Source organism: Neophocaena asiaeorientalis, unplaced genomic scaffold (assembly GCF_003031525.2).
Source record: "Neophocaena asiaeorientalis asiaeorientalis breed wild unplaced genomic scaffold, Neophocaena_asiaeorientalis_V1.1 scaffold110, whole genome shotgun sequence".
In the NCBI taxonomy this organism is placed as follows: Eukaryota; Metazoa; Chordata; class Mammalia; order Artiodactyla; family Phocoenidae; genus Neophocaena; species Neophocaena asiaeorientalis.
Genome location: NW_020175053.1, coordinates 8,291,122 through 8,298,434, shown reverse-complemented (window position 1 = coordinate 8,298,434; position 7,313 = coordinate 8,291,122).

Genomic DNA, 7,313 nt, shown 5'->3' with positions numbered 1-7,313 from the left:
TCTTTCCTCGCTCTTTGCTACACACACTCAGCAAACTTTTGTAAAGTTTTCCTCTGGGCGGTGGCAGCTTACCGACAGCTTGTTTTAAACTTTGATCTGAATAGCCTTTTGATACTTGAATATTTTTAAGTTTTATACATAGTTTCTAATTTTTTTCCTAACAGATTCAAATTCCTAATAAGATACTAGAATGTACTCTGGACAATCTATGTCCCAGCGGCATCTCGTCTTCCTCTAAGCGCCAGCTCTGTTTCCATCAGGAGCCACTTCTGAAGTCTCCTGAGCATCTGGAATTGGGGTTGGGGGGGGGATTAGGAACAGGCTGGGCCGAGGGTAGGGGCTGCCATCCCGAAGCAGGTGGAAGGACAGAGCCCCCCACGCTCCACACACCTGTGCGGAAGCCAGGATGCGCCTGGTAACCCTCCTGACCGTCTGACTTAGAGGAAAGAGAACTGGGGAAACCACTAAGTATTTTGAAGAAACAAGTCTGTGAAGAATTGCATCACTTTTTTCGAAAAAGGGATGGGGGCGAGGAGAGAAGAAACTTCCATGCTGGACTTGCAGGAAGAGAGGATGTAGCTGAACCGGAGGAGGGAAGCGGTGGCATCACTCAGGAAAAGGCGTTTGCTTGTCACGCGATTAGACCAGTAACAGGTAGCACTGTCCAGGACCTTTCCCATGTCCCTGGCGGGGTGGGAAGGCTCAGCTGGTGTGTCAGCGGGCAGCTCCTGCCCGAGGCCACGGCACACAGGGGCCCATGTGCCCCCCCAACTCTACCCTCTGCTCACGGACCTGCGGAGGCAGGGACGGAAAAAGAAGTCACTCGAAGGTCTTAAGTCTGCATACTGTATTTATTTAGTTGTACTTTTTTCTTGTGAGGAGAGCAGACCCACCGTTTTAAAGCAGTGCTGCTCTCCTGGGGGATGAGCGGGGGGAGCAGGGTCCTCTGTGCTTTGCACGTCTCTGGGATCCATGGGTTTCCCGGGCCTCCAGTCCCTGGCCTCTTCTGGCCTGGCTTCCCATCCCCGTCTGGCCCTGCAGGGGGAACACACTTTACTTAGAAAAGCTAGACCCGGACCCGGTTTCTTTTTCCCTGGAGTCTCATGATTTGCGTCTGTCGCATTGAAACTGGAAAGCAGTCTCTCAGTGTCTGTGCCAATTTTCGTTCCCTCCCCCCATCTCCTTCCTCTATTTGCTTTTTATTTATGTAGGATGCGTGGTGTTTAGTGATGGAATGACCACTCTTTCTTGTTCAGCTGTCAAAGCACTCCTTTGCCGAGCCTCAGTGGTGGTGGTCGCTTTGGGTCACTGGGCGCCCCTGTCGTCCGTCTGACACTCAGGCCGGTGGGCAGGTGATTACCTGGAGGCCAGACGTGACCTTCCACAAGGCTCAGCCGCTGGACTTGGCAACGAGAAGTGACGCCTTGCCGTCTGGGCCCTAGGTCTGGGTCTGGAGCCTGAGCAGAGGGCAGCCCAGCCTCGGGCTGCAGGTGGCAGGCAGTCTCTCCGCAGCCACATGTCTGAGTTTGAGCTCGGCCATGTCTGTACCACCACAGGGGAAAGGACAGCTGCCACTTTCATTAAAGTTCCCCGAGATGACTTGTGTCAGTGGTGATGGCTGCAGTAGAAAGAAACACCATGATCGGAGCCTCTGGGAGCATCCCCGGAGCCACTGGGTTGGGGCTGAGGGTGGGCATTGGAGCTGGAAGAAGAAGCAGGTGGTATGGAGAGGTGGGTGTCCAGGAGGCCTCCCTGAGGGTAGTGGGCACTACTGGGGACAGCCCAGGCCCAGGGCGCCCACTTGCCCACAGGCAGTCGCCCCGCTGAGCATGGGGCCGTCTGGTTTGTGACGAACGGCAGAGGGGACACCAGCCGTGCCAAGCCCGGGGGCAGGGAGGGCTCCAGCCCCACAGAGCCTAGCCCTGCACGAGCCCCTCAGCCTCTGTGGTTTCCGGTGGTGCTGCCAGGTGCGGCCTTTCTGTTGCCAGCAGACGGGACGTGGGTCACTCTTAGCCGTCACCAGCCTTGCCCACAGAAAAAGCCACCCAGCTTACAGGGAAGCCACGCCCGGGTGGAGAGGGGTGTGCAAGGTGGGCTCTGCTGATGCAGCTTGGGACGAGCTAGGGCCACACCGGCTTGGACCCCGATTGCCGTGCTCGGTGCCTGTCAGCCATCACCCTGAGGCTCCCCCAGGGTCTTCACGTGCACCATGCCATCTGCCCACCTGACACCTGCTGATGACGAAAGGGCTGCCACTGGCCCTCCTCCAAGTATTTGGCCCCTAAAAGGCTACTTAGCTCTGTCTATCCCTACCCACCTTCCTATTGGAAAATCTGTTCCAAAAAAAGCAAAAGCCCCATTGCGTCTCTCTTACTAGGAGTTGATTTGGGGGGCAAGCTGACTGTCCCCATGTTCCTGAGAGCAGGGGCTGTGTCCAGCCAAGCCCAGGCCAGTGGCATGGCCCAGGGAGCAAGACCGTTCACTGCTATGGAATTTGAGGTCTTAACACCTCAAAGACCCTCAGAGGCCTCTTAATCCAATCCCTTCACTTGGTAGCTGGGTAAACAGGTGCGCAAAGGCCTCCCCACACACCTGGTGTCCCAGAGTTGGTTGAAGAACAGAGGCTGGGATCTTGGTGTCTTGATCCCTATAGGCTGGCTCCCTTTCTGCTGGACTGGACATGGCCAGCTGAGCAGGCCCTGCGCCGGGGCCCAGCGTCACACACATACCCTGGGCAGATAAAGGAGGGCAGGATTTTGTGTAGAAATCTCAGAAGAGCCTGTATACCTGCCCCCCCCAAAAAAGGATGCCCCAGTTGCCTTAAACGGAAGCATTTCTATGATGAAGCTAATGATGGGCTGTCACAAACAGCTCCGGAAAAATAAACAGAAAAAGTGAGGGGGCGAAAGACACACCAGCTCTTGAAGAGGCCCAAATGGCCTCCCAGAGCAGCTGCCGTGGGTCAATGGGCAGGATCGGTCCTGAGAGTCACCTCTGGGTGAGAGAGCTGTCAGACCAGGGGAGAGAGCCCTGCGTCACCCCAGCTCTCCCAGGGTGGGAAGCCAGACGGCATGACAGACAGGTAGCCACGTAAACGGTTTCCTGGAGGATGGAGCCCTGCTGCGTCTCTCAGGTGTGTCTGGGTTGGGAAGGAAACCAGCTGCTTGGGGGACTGAGACTGCTCCTCTGCATGTCACCAGATGAGATGCACCAAGTGCCTGGCCGGACCTCATAGGCCACGTGTCCCAAGACAGGCCTTCTCAGGGCCTCTCTGGCCAGTTCTGCCAAGTCACCAAGGGCTCAGTCCATGCACCGGCTCCTTTCCGTTCCCCTCCTGTAGGTGGAACCTGGCAGACCTGACCAGAAACTCTCCCTTGGGGTTTTCAGTCACTTGGTGGAAACGAGCCCAGCAGCTGGGGATGGGGAGGTTCAAATGGGATTCTGGCCGAGAAAGGACCCTGAGGAGCGTGGTCTACGTGGGCTCAGGTCCTGAGCCACTGCCAGCTGAGCAGCCCCGGGAAGAGGGGGCACCAGGATGGTGGCTGCCACAGACGTGGGGCTTCCCCGGGGCTCGAGGGCTTGAATGACCCCTGGGGCTGGGCCTCCCAAGCCCAAGGCCCGGCCCCAGGGCCAGCGTGGGAAATCGGGACTCATGCAGAGGGAAACATGCTGCAGCTGCTTGTTTAAATAAAACCACCAGTTAAAAACTGCCTTGCTGGGTGGCACTGCCCTGGTTCCCTCTGGGGCTCCCCAGCCCCCATAAGCCCAGCCTCCCCACTGCCACTGGGCCAGAAGGAGGGAGAAGCAATGGGGAGAGGGGAATGGCTGCTGTTTCTTCTGTCTTCTGAAAATAACGTTTCCAGTGTCGGGGTGGCGATCAGAAGTTAGCTGGAACAGGCTACGGCATCTGTGACTTTTGTCTGTGTTCTTCATTAGATAAGCACTCCTGATCTGCATCTCCCAAGCAGGGCCCTTTCATCTGGTGATGGCCAGGAAGAGACTCCTGGGACTCCTGGTCAGTGGGCAGCAGCTGCAGGAGCCTGTCCACCCCAGCAGGCTGGCCTCTAGCCTCTGCGTCTCGGCCCACCCAAGCCATCTCATGCTAACCCTGCCTCCAGGTGGTGCCATGCTGGGGTACTAGAGGGTAGTAAATTCCTCCTCCACCAGCTGGCATTGTCCACACCCTCCTTGTGCTTCTTTCTGGCCCCCAGAGTTTTCTAGACTCCACTGCTCCATGGTAGTTATGAACTGAATTGTGTCCCTAAAATTCACACGTTGAAGCCCTAACACCCAGTGTGACCGTGTTCAGAGATTACCTTTTAGGAAGGTAATTAAGGTTAAATGAGGTCATAAGGGTGGAGCCCTGATCTGATATGACTGGTGGCCTTATAAGAAGGGGAAGAGAGGGACTTCCCTGGTGGTCCAGTGGTTAGGACTCTGTGCTTTCACTGCCGAGGCCCCTGCATCGGGGAACTAAGATCCCACAAGCCACGCAGCACGGCTGGCTGGAAAAAAAAAAAAAGGAAGAGCCACCAGTGATCTCTCTCCACTTCTCACAGAGGGAAGGCCGTATGAGGACACGGAGAGAAGGGGCTCAGCCGCAGTAGAGGCCTCAGGAGGAACCAACCCGGATGGCACATTGACCTTGAGAAAAATTAATGTCTGTTTAAGCCCCTGGTCTGTGATTTATTGTGATGGCGGCCTGAGTCCACTAATACAGTGGCCTTTGGCTATTCTGACCCCTGGATGTGGAACTCGAGTCCTCCCCATGCTGCTCCGGGTTAACAACCCTCTTAAAGGGTCCCAGGGTTGTTGACTGATCACACCGAGGGCAGGGGGCTATCACCCTCCTTGTCCAGGCCACACCAGTGAACGTCATGGATGAGCACATTCTGGGGGACCGAGGCTGCTCCTCTGTGTGTCCCCAGATGAGATGCACCAAGTGCCCGGCTGGACCTCACAGGCCACACGTCCCAAGACAGGCCTTCTCAGGGCCTCTGGCCAGTTCAGCCAGGTCACCAAGGGCTCAGTCTGCACACCGACTCCTTTCCGTCCCCCTCCTCAAGTCAACTGGAATCTCTTCCAGTTCACACTTGGCCCGTGGCTCCTCTGGTGACCCAACCACAGCCACCACCTGGGTGCTGGCCAAAAAAAGAAAGGTGGGGGGCTGTGAGTCCTGAAGGTGATTCTTGATTCTCAAAGAGGAGACATGGGCATATTTGGAGCCTTGGGATGTGTGCAGGATTCTCGGGAGACTAGTTTGCAAGGGGGGGGCACCAGCGGCTGAGGGAGAGGGCCCAGGGTCCAGAGGCCAAGGCTTGGGCAACTCATGCAGCTCCCAGAGCCTCACTTGTAATTTTTTTTTTTGGCCACGCCGCGCAGCTTGTGGGATCTAGTTCCCCGACCAGGGATTGAACCCGGCCAGGCCCACAGCAGTGAAAGCGTGAGATTGCCAGGGAACTGCCTCCTCACCTGTAAAATTGGGACTCGCTCACTCTGACACTGGGAAGGGGCACACACAGGCTGAGGAGCGCTATTTAAGCCTCAGGCACATTTGGGTGGAATCCCTTTATCCAGCTCATCTTCCCTCGTCTTCCATGTCCCCACCACGATATGCTGTTGTTTCCTGAGGTCCCCATGGAGTTGAACCAGGAGGCTGCACAAGGGTGACTGCTTTCTGTGGATGGGGACCTAGAGCTGAGAGATGACAGAGCCCTTGCCACATGTCAGGACCTGCCCTTGGGACGCTTACAGTCTCTGGGGCCATAGACATTACCGTTTACTAGCCGTGTGATTGCCATGTGCAGAGAAGCATGGTGTCCAGAGGGGCACATATTGGGGTGGGGGGGGACCTATTATTTAGTTCCCCAGCATCCCTGACCGGTGTGGGAGAATTGCCATTGTTCACAAAAGAACTGGAAGTACAGAGAATTTGAGGAGCATACTCAAGGTCACACAGCTGTCCCCGGCCAGAGTTCGGGCTCAAGTCCAGAGACCAGCAGACTTGGTACATGGGTTCCCTTCTTGCTGGCATCAGTTTCTCTGATTGTGAAACAAGAAGGTTTCATGATCTCTGATCTCTGTGGGCTGTGAGGAAGGGGGGACACCTGTCCTGAGTTGGTGTCCTTCCTGTGTCTCTTCTGGATCACCTGCAAGCCAGTTGGGCATCCCAAGGAGTCTCCTGGGGTTCACACCATGGTTGCTGGGTAACTGAGTCCCTCTCAGGGCAAGCAGCCCATCTCTGTCTGCAGACACATCTTTGCTCAGCTGACAGCTGAACGTCTCCTGGGACTCGACGCACCCCTGGCTCCAAGAGAGGCATGTCGAGAATCCCAGGCTGATATCCTGGCACTCGGAGCTGATGATTTGCTAACGGCTGGGGACAGTTGTTTTCTGATTAAAACTTGGCCTGCGGTCCCTGCCTGTTTGGCTCCTCCAGCTGTGGTGCAGACAGAGCAGCTGGGCCCGAGTGGAACAGTCAGTGTCGGGGGTGAGCGTCAGGGTGAGCTGAGGGGGTCACCAGGAAACCAGAGGCACAGAGCTCAAGGGGATTCCAGGCTGCAGCGCTCCACCCATCTCAGTGGTGATGAGACCCCAGCACTGCAGGGCTGGCGGGGCCTGACCTGGGGGGGAAGTGTCAGCCTCTGAGGCTGATCATCACAGTGTCCCAAATCCTGCCACTTGGTGGTCGCGGGCCGTGGAGGCTGGGCCCTGGGAGGGGCTCACACAGTGATAAATGCTCTGGGCACCTCGCCAGCTCGCTTCTTGCTCCTGGCCCGCAGCTGCCCAAACTGCCTGCTCTTTCTGCCCCTCCAGTCCTGACAGGCCGAGGAGGGACCAAGGTGTGGTAAGGCTGATGGGACCACCCAGCGCTGAGGCCCAGCCACACACCGGGGTGAAGTCTGGACAGTTCCGTGCACCCCACGCTCTGATCTGTGTCCTCTCCTCTGGCCCCATCGCCATGCCGGGCCTCCAGCCTCCCCAGGTCTCCTGACTCTCAGGCCTCCACCCTCCCCATCCTGCATGTGCCATGAGGGCAGTCTTCCTCAAGAAGATCTCACAGCATGTCACTTCCCTGTCCTAAAGCTGCAGTGACCGGCCCCTGTCCACATTATAGAAGCCCAGTTCCGAGGTCTAGTGGGGGAGGCGCTCTCTGCCTCAAATCCTCCTCAAATGCCACCTCCTCCCAGAATCCTGCTGATCCATCCAGGACACCTTAGCAGCATCTCACCTGATTCAGGACCAGGTTACACTGCTGTCCCAGGCAGAGAAGGCTCTCAGAGGCTAGGGACCTGGTCAGAACCATCTTTGTA